The sequence below is a fragment of the Diplotaxodon limnothrissa genome, linkage group LG23, assembly GCF_057381915.1.
Source record: "Diplotaxodon limnothrissa isolate DT_005_m linkage group LG23, D_limnothrissa_male_GT1.1, whole genome shotgun sequence".
In the NCBI taxonomy this organism is placed as follows: Eukaryota; Metazoa; Chordata; class Actinopteri; order Cichliformes; family Cichlidae; genus Diplotaxodon; species Diplotaxodon limnothrissa.
In genome coordinates this window covers 50,154,575-50,167,806 of record NC_140617.1, presented here as the reverse complement: position 1 = coordinate 50,167,806, position 13,232 = coordinate 50,154,575, and positions in this window count along the sequence as shown.

Below are 13,232 nucleotides of genomic sequence, written 5' to 3'. Positions count from 1 at the left end.
CCTCCCCCGCGCCCCATTCGGCCAATCAGATCAACGCTCCATCCTGCTCCTGCCCGCCTACAGGCAGAAGCTGAAACAGGAAGCTCCAACCCGGAGGGCGGTGCACTGTTGGACGGACCAATCGGAGTCTGCGCTGCGGGACTGTTTTGATCACGCGGACTGGGAAATGTTTCACGTGGCTGCTAGGGACATTGACGAGTACACAGACTCAGTCTGTGGATTTATCAGGAAATGCATGGAAGATGTCGTCCCATCCAGAACAGTTAAATCCTTCCCAAATCAAAAACCCTGGATTAACGGAGATGTTCGCGCGGCACGGAGCACCACCTTTGCCTCCGCGAACACATCGGACTACAAACACGCACATTACCAACTCCGGAAGACGATCAAAGCAGCCAAACGTGAGTACAGGGACAGGGTGGAGCAACAGTTTGACAACCCTCGGAGTATGTGGCAGGGACTAAACACGATCACAGACCTTAGAGGGAAAACCAGCACACCGCAGACCACGGCCTCTCTGTGTGAGGATCTAAACGTATTCTACGCTAGATTCGACACAGCGAACACCATGAGACTGGACAGTGTGCGCACCGCGGATGACGTCAGTGCGCACACTGTGTCTGAGGAGGATGTGCGGAGGTGCTTCAGGAAGGTGAACGCACGCAAAGCTACTGGTCCGGACGGGATTCCCGGCCGCGTCCTCAAGTCATGCGCGGCTCAGCTGGCTGGAGTGTTCACGCACATCTTCAACCTTTCCCTCTCTCTGTCTGTAGTCCCAGCCTGCTTCAAAATAGCCACCATCGTCCCTGTACCCGAATCCTCCACCATCTCCTCATTGAACGACTGGCGACCTGTAGCCCTGACCCCCATCGTAAGCAAATGCTTCGAGAAGCTGGTCAGGGACTTCATCTGCTCTGCACTACCCGACTCACTGGACCCTCTACAGTTCGCATACCGCCACAACAGGTCCACTGATGATGCCATAGCCCTGACACTACATACTGCCCTGTCACACCTGGAGAAGAGAGACACGTATGTGAGAATGCTGTTTGTAGATTACAGCTCAGCATTCAATACCATCGTTCCCTCGAAGCTGGACAGGAAACTGCAGGATCTAGGACTGAGCAGCTCCCTCTGCAGCTGGATCCTTAGCTTCCTGTCTGACAGACGCCAAGTGGTCAGACTGGGCAGCATCACCTCATCCCCCGTCACACTGAGCACTGGTGCTCCACAGGGGTGTGTACTGAGCCCTCTCCTGTACTCACTCTACACCTACGACTGCACAGCCACTAACAACTCCAACATCATTGTGAAGTTTGCGGACGACACTACAGTGGTGGGTCTTATCACCAACGGTGATGAGACGGCTTACAGGGAGGAGGTCAGCGCCCTGACTCACTGGTGTCAAGACAACCACCTCACCCTCAACGTCGCAAAGACAAAGGAGTTGATAGTGGACTTCCGGAGGTGCAGAGAAGTACACACCCCCATCACCATTAACGGCGCTGCTGTGGAGAGAGTGAGCAGCTTCCGGTTCCTTGGTGTACATCTGGCTGAGGATCTTACGTGGTCAGTACACACAAACAAAACAGTGAAGAAGGCGCAGCAGCGCCTCTTCTTTCTCAGGAGACTGAAAAGATTCGGCATGAGCCCCCGCATCCTCAGGACCTTCTATCACTGTGCCATTGAGAGCATTCTCACTGGATGCATCACCACCTGGTATGGCAACAGCACCGCCTACAACTGCAAAGCTCTCCAGCGAGTAGTGCGGTGCTCTGAACGGATAATTGGAGGTGAGCTTCCCTCCCTCCAAGACATCTACAGGAAGCGGTGCCTGAGGAAAGCGGGGAGGATCATCAAGGACTCCAGTCACCCCAGCCATAAACTGTTCAGACTACTTCCATCAGGAAGGAGGTTCTGCAGCATCCGGTCCCGTACCAGCAGACTGAGAGACAGCTTTTTCCATCAGGCCATCAGACTGCTGAACACTTCATAGACACCTCAGCTTCACTACTGGAACTTTAACATTATGCACTCCATACTGTACAGTAACGCCACTGTTTTGCACATGTCTCAACTCTGTATATTTTTATATATTTCATTTATTGTTTACTCTATTTAATTTGTAAAATATGTGTACACACACACACACACACACACACACACACACACACACACACACACACACACGTAGAAAAATATTTAGTATACACATCCAGAAATGCATATACTATTATATATTGTACATATATTTATTAGTTTCAGATGTAGCCATTCTTGTATTTTGCTTGTTTACATTATTGTATTTGCACAACTCTGTTGCTTGTGAAGCTCGCACACAAGAATTTCACTCACATGTGCTGTACCAATGTACCTGCACATGTGATGTGACAATAAAAGTGATTTGATTTGATTTGATTTTGATTACTGGCCTGACCGAGCCACGCTCTCTGTTGGAGACGGCCTTTTGCTAAAAGACACACGGCTTGTCATTCCTTCAGCAATGAGAAAAGAGGTGCTGGAAAAACTACACGAAGGACATCGAGGTGTTGTAAAATGTAACGCTTGTGCACGCCAAACAGTGTGGTGGCCCGGGCTGAGTCAACAAAGATTTATTGTTAAACAAAACAAACTCAAACAATGTCATTACTCACCTGAAATCTTTCTTTGCCCATCATGGCAAATGTCTGATAACGGGCCACAGCATTCAGGTCAAACCTTTGCAGACTACGCAGCAGCGTACAGCTTTAAGAACATCACAAGCAGCCCCAAGTTTCCGCAAAGTAATGGAGAAGCAGAACATGCTGTTCAGACAGTAAATCTCCTGAAAAAAGCAGCTGATCCTTATCTAGCTCTTTATGCCTATAGAGCTACACCACTGCAGTCCGGATACAGCCCTGCAGAGCTTTCAATGGGCAGATGTCTGCGAACCACACTGCTGATACTTCCATCGCAGCTGGAGCCTACACTGCCGGACGGTGCACTGCTGAACATGGGTTTGAATGCACCAAGGAGACAGTCAGAGAGAACTCGGGACAACTGGAGACATTTGCAGGGACTGACAGAGACAAGGAAGAAGTCTCATCGTGATGAGTAAAGTTTATCTTGCTTAGCTGGGCAGCTCTCTGGGTGAGAGAATTGCCCCCGACTTTCAGCCCTTATAGTGAAAAAATCCGACGTCCATGATAAGAAACTGGAAGAAATACGAATCAGCACAAGCGCCACAGAGAGTAAGCTGGCAGACATAGTCAACAGGATTGGTGAGGTGGAAAATTGGCTTTGTTTCTTAGGAGACGAGCACGAGAGACAAAAAGCTAACCCCGCGGCTACAGTGGACGAAGTTGCAGTACTTCAGCAGAAGTTAGATGATATAGAAAACAGGGAACACAGGTCCTGGGTACCACCATCACCCAGGACCTGAAGTGGGAGCCCACCATCACCTCCGTCATTAAGAAAGCCCAGCAGAGGATGTACTTCCTGAGGCAGCTGAAGAAATTCAACCTGCCAACACGGACGATGATGCAATTCTACACTGCAATCATCGAGTCCATCCTCACCTCCTCCATCACCGTGTGGTACGCTGGAGCCACTATCAGGGACAAACAGAGACTGCAGCGTGTTGTGCGCTCTGCTGAGAAGGTGATTGGCTGCAGACTCCCATCTTTGCAGGACCTGTACACCTCCAGGACACTGGGGCGTGCAGCTCGGATCTCAGCTGACCCTTCTCACCCTGGACACAGTCTGTTTGACCTGCTCCCCTCAGGCAGGAGGCTCCGGTCCATTCGCACCAGAACCTCTCGCCATAAGAACAGTTTCTTCCCCTCTGCTGTTGGACACATGAACAATAACCGTATGACTGTTCCCACCACTAACACATGACCCTACGCTGTGTCACTGCATCATTCTATGTTTGGCACTGATCACCACCTGCACTCATGTATATATCATGTATATATCTATCTACTTAGCACTTTTAATTCTTATTCACATTTTTATTTTCATGTCTATTTAAGCGTAATTTATAACAGTATGTTTGCACTGAAGCACCGCAGCAATTTCCTAATGTTGTAAACCCGCTCAACATTTGGCAATAAAACCCTTTCTGATTCTGATTCTGATAATCTGTGTTTTTTGGGGTTCCCTGAAGGCTCCGAGGAGATGGACGCGGGGAAGTTTCTGGAGGGAATCTTACCGAAGATTTTGAATCTGGTCCTTCCACGGGGCTTGGAAATAGAAAGAGCACACAAAGTCGGGGCTCCACCAAAGAGGTACGAAGGCGATCAACCTCCGCGAGCTAGACCACTTATAGCCAGATTCCTGAGATTTCAAGATCGTAATCGGTTCGCCGAGGCTGCCCGTCGCCTGGGGGATGTCGCATGGGAAGGTCACCGTATAATGATCTTCCCGGACTACTCAAGGTTGCTGAGTGAGAAGCTGAATAAGTTTAATGAGTGCAAGAAGCTTCTGCACAACAAACGTATTGGTTTCTCCTTAATCTACCCAGCAGTGCTTGTTGTGAAAGCTCTTCAGGGATCCCGTCGCTTCGAGGACCATAAAAAAGCAATGACTTTCATTCACTCCATGGTGGTGTTTGTTTGCTTGTTTGTTTTTGTCGTTTTTGTTGTTGTTTCTCTTTTCATCTGTCGTTTTTGTTTATTTTTCTGGGTAGTAATATTTTCCTGTTTTGTTTTTTTTTTGCTTTTTTGCTTTTTTGCTTTTTTTTTTTTTTTTTTTTTTCCCCTGGACTCCGAAGTACTGGAACAATTTGTGGCTCCTGGTTTTATTAATGGAGTTTTGATTATGTTTAGAGAGAGATGCAAATGATGATTATTACGTGCTCGTTTTATTTTCATATTAAGGACTATTCTGGAGGTTAACTCGGACCTCTCTTTAAACTGAAATGGACACAAGGTGGAGCGGTGAGTTCACACCCTTAGGGGATCTATTGTACTGTATCCATTCTCAGTGTTCTGTCTGTTAAATTGTATTATAAGTATTAAACTAGAACAAAGCTTGGTTTGGAATGTATGTTTTATAGATAAGACTGTAGATCCAGTATGTTCGATTGTGGGTGTTTTTTTTTTGTTTGTTTGTTTGTTTTTTCCTCTCTAGATTAAATTATGGGTTTAGCCTGGACTATCGGGGTATGGGGGAGCGGGGCTCAAGGCAGTGGTAGTTAAGTGTATGATCATGGTCTTTATTGAGGGGAGAATCATTGCCTGGGGATCCCCGGCATGGTTGAGGTATTGTTTTAATAGTTTTGTTTTATGTGTTTTTTTTTTTTTATCAATTCTTCATGCCAAATTTGCTAATCATTATTAAAGGTTTCTGAACATCTTGCTTTATGTGTACTTTAAAAACTATCTATTAGTAGTAATAATTTGAGTATTATTAGCTGGAACGTCATGGGCCTCAATAATGCTGTTAAGAAAAACAAAATATTGTCCTTTATAAAATCTAAGAAGTGTGACATTGCATTTGTTCAAGAGACCCACCTGTTGCCCCCAGATTCTCAGAAGCTATGCGTGGGTTGGGTGGGATATGTAGGGGCAGCTAGTGGTACTAGTAAAAGTAGAGGAGTGGCCACTTTGATTGTAAACATTTACAGTTTAAATGTATCCAAAAGATTAAGGATGATGCTGGGAGAATGATGTTAATGCTGTGTGAAATTCAAGGGAAGACGGTCATTTTAGCTAATGTATATGCTCCTAACGTAGACAATCCATCCTTTTTTGGACAATTGGAGAAAAAAATATCTGACATGGGGGACTATCCTATTATTATGGGGGGGATTTTAATGAGGTTATGGACCCGGTACTGGATCAGTCTATGTTTCTAGGGCTCATATGGCCCTAAAAGGGCTGACTGAGGCCTGGAGGTTACAAAACCCCTCTGGAAGGGACTATACCTTTTTCTCCCCCCCCAACCACTCCTTTTCAAGGATAGATTTTTTTTTGGTATCCCAATCACTAATGCCTGCTGTTGTATCGAGTAATATTGGTACCATAATCCTCTCGGATCAGAGCCCTGTTTATTTCCTCATGTTACTATCTAATGCTACAGCTAGGACGCCTAGATGGAGACTTAATTCCAGCCTTCTATCAGATGCAACATTTAGAGAGTCTCTTCAATTACAAATCAATCTGTATATAGAGACGAATGTCCCTACCGCCCCTTCAGCAGGAGTAGCATGGGAAGCACTAAAAGCTTTCCTGAGAGGTTATATAATACAGTATGCCTCATTTAAAAAGAGGGAAAATATTACTAAACTTCAAAATCTCGAACGTCAGATTAAACTTGCTGATTTAAAATTAAAAAATGATTGTTCTTCATTAAATTTGAATGAATTGACAAAGTTAAAATATGAATTTAATGCAATACTGTCACAAAAAGCTGAATTTTTTCTATTTCGTGCTAGACAAAAACACTTCGAGGAAGGGGATAAGGCCGGAAGGCTCTTAGCGAGATATATTAAACAGAGAGAGGCTATGGCTATGATCCCAGCTGTTAAAGATAATAATGGACGTCTTTTCTTTAAACCTAAAGTAATTAATACGATATTTAGTAACTTTTATACAGATCTTTATAGCTGGGAATTAAGCATTTATAATATATATATAAAGATATATAAAGAAATTTTTGTTATCTTTAAATCTTCCTAGGGTGACAGTGGATCAACTGAAATATTTGGACGCTCCCATTACCGTTGAAGAGATAGTGGGAGTTATTAAACACCTGCCCTCTGATAAAGCACAAGGCCTGTATGGCTATACGGCTGAATTTTATAAATCCTTTCCAGAAGATATAGCGCCACTGCTTTTAAACACTTATAATGAATCTTTTCAAGAGGGTAGGCTCCCACCTTCACTATCTGAAACCATCATTACACTTATCCTAAAGAAGGATAAGGACCCCACTGGCTGTAAGAGAGTGATATTATACCCCTTATGTCAAACTGAGTGATTTATGACCCCCAATAAATTATTCATGAGCTCCGGAAGTAGGAAGTAATTAAGGAAGTAATAAAACTCGACGGCAGTCTTAACCTCAGCGGGAGATCATAAAATCGGCCCTGGAGCGGATTGGCTAACCGGGGTGCGAAGGGAGCGATGGGATTGTTATGTGATTGGCAGCGGGGCGAAGTAAGGCGGAGTTGGTCTAAGGGGGGAATTTTCAAACGAGGTAAGCAGCGCATTCGGGAGCAGAGCAGGGAGCAAACAAGCAGGAAAAAATTGTGCTCTGGTCTGGAAGCAGTTGCGGGTCGGCGATTAAGAGCGAGGTAGAACTTAGAATGTGCGTTGAATTTTAGAGGTTGCTAGTAAGAGGGAAGTTTTTGAAGAAAAAAGAATAAGGACTTTTCCCCCTGTTTTGGATTATAAGGCTTTTGGGAATAGAGGGGGTACCTAACAAGTTATTGTAGGGTTTTTGGAGAAAACGCGGAGGGTTTTTTAAGGAGTTTTGCCTTTTGCTCGGTGGAGGATCGGTAGGCGGGAGCCACGGGGCGCTGAATTTGAGAAAAAAGACTAAGGATTTTTTCAGGATTTCCCCTGTTATCGAGTATAAGGTTTTGGGAATAGAGGGGGTACCTAACAAGTTATTCTAGGGTTTAGGAGAAAACGCGGAGGGTTTTTTAAGGAGTTTTCCCTGATTATGTATCTAAGGAGGGTTAGGGTTAGGGGATCGCGAAAGTTTTTTCTGAGTATGAGTTTTATTCTAAATCTACAAATGCATAAAAATCGAAATAAAGTTTTCCCCCAAGGCATGCAGCCTGTATTTGTGGCCATACTGAACGTTACAAAAGCACAAGTTTAACTAAACAATTTTAATATGGTTTAATACATTTTTAAACACATGAGCACGGAGCCCGAGAGAGCACGGTCCGGAGACACAGGCGCGCCCCCGCGCGCCCAGACACACTGACCCGCCACCAGATGGCGTTTTTTGAGCATAAAAAAGTAAAAACTTTTTAATGGCTTAAAAAATAAAAGAATGCTATTTAATATATAAGAAAGTATCTAAATAATCAATTAGTTGTTTTTAGGGGGAAAAAAGCAATGAGCTATGGAACTAGCATATTTTTATGAATATCATATTTTTTATGAATATCATATTTTTTTTATGAATATCATAATTTTATGAATATCATATTTTTATTACTTCCTTAATTACTTCCTACTTCCGGGGCTCATGAATAATTTATTGGGGGTCATAAATCACTCAGTTTGACATAAGGGGTATAATATCACTCTCTGCTGTAAAAGCTACAGACCGATAAGTCTGACCTCCTATGATAGTAAGATTTTATCTAAAATTCTGGCTAATCGATTAAACCGGGTAATAACCTCTCGTACATGTAGATCAAGTTGGTTTCATAAGCTCACGCTCTTCAGCTGATAATATTAGGATGTTAATTGACATTATGTGGGCGGTTCAGGACAGTCATTCTCCCATAGCTGTGATTTCGCTGGATGCCGAAAAGACAGAGTCGAGTGGAGATATCTATTCGCCACTTTGGAGTGTTTCGGTTTTACCAAAAGCTTTATCAACTGGATTCAGCTCATATATGTACACCCCAAGGCATCGGTACTTAGACCTATTATGGAATAATAGGGCCTTCTTTTGAACTAGGTAGAGGGACTAGGCAGGGGGATCCCCTCTCCCCACTCCTTTTCGCTCTGGCCCTTGAGCCACTGGCAGTGGCTATTCGTAGGGAGCCCAATTATCCAGGTGTCAGTATAGGGAGAGACTGTCATAAACTGATGTTGTACGCCGATGACATTTTGCTTTTTATATCAGACCCAGAAAAGTCTTGCAGGCAATAATAAATACGTTTTCAGCTATTTCTGGTTATAAGGTGAATTGGACCAAATCGGAGGCCCTTCCGTTAACTAGTTATTGTCCTAGGTCACTTTTTCAAACCGGTATGTTTTCCTGGCCTCAGAAGGGCATTAAGTATTTAGGCATCACTTTCCCGCCTCATCTGTCAGACCTGATAAAGATAAATTTTGAACCTTTACTCAGCGATATGAAAATTAATATTGATCGTTGGTCTCAGATGTATATTTTAATGTGGGGAAAGGTAAATGTAATCAAAATGGTATGTACACCTAAGTTCAATTAATTGTTGCAGGCTCTACCAATCCATGTTCCTTTGAAATGCATCAAACAATTTGACCAGCTTTGTAAAGCATTTATATGGAATAATAAAAAGCCTAGATTGAATCTGAGAAAACTGCAGAAACCAGTGGACAGAGGTGGGTTAGGGATGCCTAATCTACTTTTATATCATTATGCTTTTTCTCTTCGGCATTTGGCACATTGGTTCTTACCCCCTGAGAAAGCGCCTCCTTGGTTTTCCATTGAAAGTACTGCTTGCTCGCCATTTATACCATTATATAGCTTATCAACTAATCTGTCCCCCCACATCCAATCACATCCAGTATATTCTCATTTGAAAGAAGTATGGAAAAGAATGTCCAAATTATTCAAATTTGACCCATATCTCAACCAATCTGCTGGTATTTGGTGTAATCCCAAACTTTCTATTGCTAAACTACCTTTCTTTTGAAAGCTCTGGTTTCAGAGAGGTGTAACAGTGCTGGGGGATCTTTATGAAAACAGTATATTTAAATCATTTGGAAAACTTGCGGAAGAATTTGATTTACCTAGGCAGGAATTTTGGAAATACCTGCAACTAAGACATTTGATGGCCAATACATTTGGTTTATCAGCAAAGCTCCCTTTAAGCTGCAACTTTCTGGAGGAAATCAAAAAAACCTTTGGGCATGGACAAGATGCATCAGCTTAATACAAAATGCTTTTATTAGCTTCTGATCCTAACACACTGTCCCTCAAAAGAACGTGGGACTTAAATCTCAGCTTTACAGTGGAGGAATGGCATCCTCAGGAATCTGAAAAAAATGTCACGTGAATTGCGTGAATTGCGTTCAAGATTGGTGTCCAGTACACTCTTTAAATAGAGTATACTGGACACCCTCACGGTTGCATAGGGTGGGTCCAAAGCTGGACTGGGACAAAAAATCGGCCCGGGCATTTTGACTAGAGACCGGCCCACCAGAATAAAGATTGAAAATGTGACGTCATTCAGGGGTAAAACCGCAAAGGATTCTGGGAACTTGTGGCAAGAGGTACTAGCGCACGCAGGCTTTCAATTGAACTCAGTTACACAGCGGTAAAAACAAACCCAAAAAATGGCAAGAAGCTGTTGTATTATTAACTGCAATAGCCGGTCGCATGACAGCCACGGGAAGCCGACGGGTAAAGAGATCGTTTTTTTTTTTTATCGGATTACGTCGTTGAAGAGAAATTTTTTAAGCCATGTTTCCGAAGTAAGCCGACGGATGGTCTGGATATACCAAATATAACGTCTCAGAACACTCCAGCTCACATGTTAGTCTGCTCCAAGCATTCCCACAAAGGTCAGTCTGCTGTTGTAGTTAATGCGTCATTTTTCTTAACATAATTGGTTACAAGCAAGTCTGGCGCTGAACAGAAATTGTCGCGCTACGCTCCTTTATTTATTTTGCATAAATAGTGAATTGTCCTGACACAATATTGCATTTCGCTTCTGTTATTATCATGGTACATTGACAAAAACATATACTTTTATTCACAGGATAAAACAGTTGTTTTGTATCACTAATTGTCCAGTGCGATTACAACATGCAATATTATTGTCACTGCTACATTTCTGTGATGAACCAGAAATTATTTCCACTACTAATTAATTACCGTTGAGCTCAAAGGTTATATTAATAAACGGTTAACGAATGTGTATTTATGACGACGATTTGTGAGGCTGGTAAACTTACCTTTGTTCGTGCGATGGTCTTTACTTTCTACACGGTGCATTTCAAGGTCCTGTACCCATCCGTCGGTAAACTGTACCTGGGCTTGTTGCAGTGACCTGAAGTTACTAAACTTCATGAGTGTATGCACTCACTCCAAGAACCGTATGATTATAAATATGAGCGTGGTGAAGTTGGGCAGCACGCTAACGTATTTTGTCCCTCTGTGTGCTCGTAAGGGTCTGACCCTTTCACTCCTTTGATTTTTTCCTCGTATCTTTTCTTTGTCTTTTCGTCGAGTCTGTCTTTGTACGGACCGGCATTGTTGTCCTTTTGTTTTGTACATTCCTTTTTTGTGCGGCAAAGAAAAAACAAGAAGGTATTGGAACCGGAGAATGAACGTTTTGCGGTGCTGCAAATGCTTGCATTTGATGCGGTACTTGTATTGTTTTGCCACGAGTTCCCGGCATGCAATGCGCGAAAGTCACGTGATTGCTAAACAAGGTGGAGGGTGCATCCGGCCTCCTCGGCTGTAATTGGTCCAGCCCAGAGTCGATCATGACCAATTGGCCAATCCAACACCTTTCATTATATATACCCTTCCTAAAAAAAAAAAAAAATCCATCGGCCCATAAAAACAAAAAATCGCCAGCGGCCCACCGGGCAAATGCCCGGTATGCCCGATGGCCAGTTCAGCTATGGGTGGGTCTAGCAACTGACGATGCATTCTGGAAGTGCCAGCAGGGAAGTGGCACACTTTTACATTTGTTTTGGGGGTGCGTCAAAGTCCAAGATTATTGGATTCATATTCACACCGTAGTAGAGAAGGTTGTAGGTCAAGTGGTCCCATTCATGAACAGTCTTTACGTATTTGGAGACCCTTCAGCTTTGAGTCACTTACCCACTCCTCTTGCTCATTGGGTATTATGCTGGAGAGGAAGCTGTTGGTGAAAGAGTGGAAGGCCTCATTGACTCCTACCTTCTTTCAGTGGTATACCGCTTTGGGACAAGTGGCAGCTTACGAAAGATTGTCTATGGACTGCTAAATAGACTGGATGACTATAACGATAAATGGGCTAACCACTTTTCATATACAGGTCAGTGACGTATCCGGCTAAAGTAGTTAAGGTCAGACTAAATAGGATAGCTGTAATTGGGTCTATGTGAAATATTGGCATCATTGTGTATTTATGTTATTTTGGATCTTTTTTTTTGGATGGAAATATGCATTGATTCTCATTTTGTTTTGTATATATATATATATATATATATATATATATATATATATATATATATATATATATATATATATATATATATATATATAAAATGCAGTTTGTTTGCCAGATGTTTTTGTATGGCTTTGAAAAAAACAAAAAAAAACAAAAGGTCGTCCAGTCGAAAGTTCTGTCCTGAGATAAGAAATATTCTGTTTTTGTTTAAAAGGGGAAATGTGGTGTATTCATAATTGTCCCTGGTATATTTGTTGTATGGGCTGTACGTGTTTATTGTTCGATTGTGTACTGGCAATGCATGCCGGGAGGCGGTAATAAAGTGAGTAAAGAGGTGGTCTTACGGCACACAGTTGTCCTGCGTACCTATTCCGATTCAGAGTAAAAATCACACAGTCCTGTTTGATGGGTGGCAAAGACACTGGATTGACTGAGAGATGTGTGGCCTTTTTTGTTGCAGTCTGTGTTCATGGGTAAAGTGCAGGAGACCTATGTTTTTCTTCATCTGAGTGGAGCTTTGCTTGTGAAAAGATGAAGGCTGCAGTCCTTAAGGCATTTAAGTTAGTACCTGAAGCATATTGCCAAAAAGTTTGCTGTTAAAATAAAAGTGGAAGGACGGAGCTATGTTGAATTTGGACATAAGAAAGAGATCATTTTTGATCATTGGTGTTTGACTCAAAACTTTATACCCTTTAAGCAGTTGTGCGATTTCATTTATTTCATTTATATTGGTGGAATTGAAAAATTGTGTATCAAAGAGGATAGTAACTTACATCAGTGAGGATGAGTATATTCTTACAAAGACTTGGAAATCTGATTCTCTGAGTTTTTATCTGATTTAGTGCTCAGCTCAGATTAACATCCATGTAGATGCTAACAATGACAGCCTCAACATGGCATTTAATCTGTTATTAGACTCAATTGGCTTCTCTCAAAATGTAAAAGTACCCACCCACTACTTTAACCACACTCTAGATCAGGGGTCGGCAACCCTAGGCTAACCCAGGGTAACCCAGGGTTAACTGATGGCACGACCATAGCTGGACTGGCCATCCAGAATTTGATCGGTGGGTCGATGACGTTTCTTTCTTTGTTTGTAACGGTATAAACAATGAAAGGTGGCTGATTGGCCAAATAACTCAGTTGTTTGGTGGTGGCTATGGCGGAGCTTCCTCAGATTCAGTAACATTAG